Source organism: Pan troglodytes, chromosome 10 (genome assembly GCF_028858775.2).
Source record: "Pan troglodytes isolate AG18354 chromosome 10, NHGRI_mPanTro3-v2.0_pri, whole genome shotgun sequence".
Taxonomy (NCBI): domain Eukaryota; kingdom Metazoa; phylum Chordata; class Mammalia; order Primates; family Hominidae; genus Pan; species Pan troglodytes.
Genome location: NC_072408.2, coordinates 40,581,814 through 40,583,651, shown reverse-complemented (window position 1 = coordinate 40,583,651; position 1,838 = coordinate 40,581,814). Strand labels below are relative to the sequence as shown.

The 1,838-nt window shown below is 35.4% G+C and overlaps 1 pseudogene; it reads left to right on the top strand.

The window, feature by feature from the left end:
- Nucleotides 1-313: 313 nt before the first annotated feature.
- LOC100611256 (olfactory receptor 6C6-like) lies at nucleotides 314-1,238 on the top strand (annotated as a pseudogene).
- The last annotated feature ends 600 nt before the right edge of the window (nucleotides 1,239-1,838 follow it).

The following is a 1,838-nucleotide window of genomic DNA, read 5'->3' as shown; positions in this document are numbered from 1 at the left end:
GAAAGATGAATCAAAAGTTAACACTAACCAAAGTATGAAACTTATTTCAAATGACTGAAAAGCCTTCAGTAACGTGGCAAGTAGGACTTATTTAACTCTGGACAAGAGAAGAATCTCTCAACATTCTTATAAACATGACTGATGAATTGGAGGATATGTTCATTTTTATGAACTCTAAGTTGATTTGTGAAAATATCTGCACATGGGTAATTTTCTAAATACGAAATTTTCTATGGCTGAGAATGAAGTAATGTATTTTCTTACTTGTGGTATTAGTTTTTATTTTCTGCAGATTTCACAGGACAAAAGAAAAATGAAGAACCAATCAATGGGGATAGTGTTCACTCTGCTTGGACTGACAAACGACCCTCTACTACAGATTGTGATATTTTTGTTTCTATTTTTTAATTATGTCGTGAGCCTGAGAGGGAACTTAACCATTATCCTCCTCAGCCTGCTGGATCCATGGCTCAAGACTCCAATGTATTTCTTCCTCCGAAATTTCTCCTTCTTAGAAATTTCATTCACAACTGTTTGCATTCCACGATTCTCGACAAGCATTCTGACTGGAGACAAGACAATTTCCTACAATGCTTGTGCAATTCGATTATTCTTCTTTCTTTTATTAGGAGTTACTGAGTTTTACCTCCTGGCTGCCATGTCCTGTGACCGCTACATTGCCATCTGCAAACCACTGCATTATCCAATCATTATGAGCAGCAAAGCGTGCTACCAACTTGTAATCATCTGTTAGGTAGCTGGATTCGTAATCATCTTTCCCCTTTTGGTCTTGGGACTCAAGCTGGATTTCTGTGCTTCCAAACTATTGATCACTTCTTATGTGACACTTCTCCTATTCTACAGATTTCTTGCACAGATACAAGTTTTATAGAATTAATGGCTTTTATCTTAGCTGTGCTGACACTCATCACCACACTGTTGTTAGTGATCCTCTCCTACACATACATCATCAAACCCATTCTAAAATTCCCTTCTGTTCAACAACAAACCAAGGCTTTTTCCACTTGTTCTTCACACATGATTGTTGTCTCTATTACTTATGGGAGTTGTATCTTTATGTATATGAAACCATCAGCAAAAGAAAGAGTGACTTTAACTAAAGGAGTATCTGTACTCAATACCTCTGTTGCCCCTTTACTCAGCCCTTTCACACTCTAAGGAACCAGCAGGTGAAAGAAGCTCTCAAGGACATGCTTCAAAGATTTTGCTATTTTTGAAACAAGGCAAAATTTGAATATAAATAATATACTATTGGAACATGGATGGGAAAATTGAATGCAGTCTTCAATAAATTACCTTCGTTCAGTTATTCCATTTCTCCACTTGAATAATATCATATTCGGTTTACTACATCTCTGTGTTCTCTGCAGCCCTCTGTGTTGTTCTTTCTGAGTAGCTCTTCCTACTCTCTAGTGATAAACTACCTTCTTCAATCCAGAATATTAAATTTCCTCTGTGCCTAGAAATAGCTCTTCCATAAATAATAGTTTTATATACTGAGTGTTTTGTACCAGTGAATATTGCTAGATATACTGAGACAATTACTTCAATATGTGTGTTAATTGCTAAGTATTGTATCTGCTCTTAAGTATTTTGCATTCCTAAGACAGTCAAAAACACAGAATCTGATAATTATTATGTTATGTAATTGATGCTGTGATAAAAACGAGGTAGAAAATCTGATTAATTTTAAAGATCAAAGTAGCCCCACAAGAGATCATTGCTTATGATGGACTTGAAAGATGAAGAAAAAAATTAAAGGTTCTAGGATGCTGTAATCAGAGTATAAAATATGCAAATAAATTAGTCTACTGTAG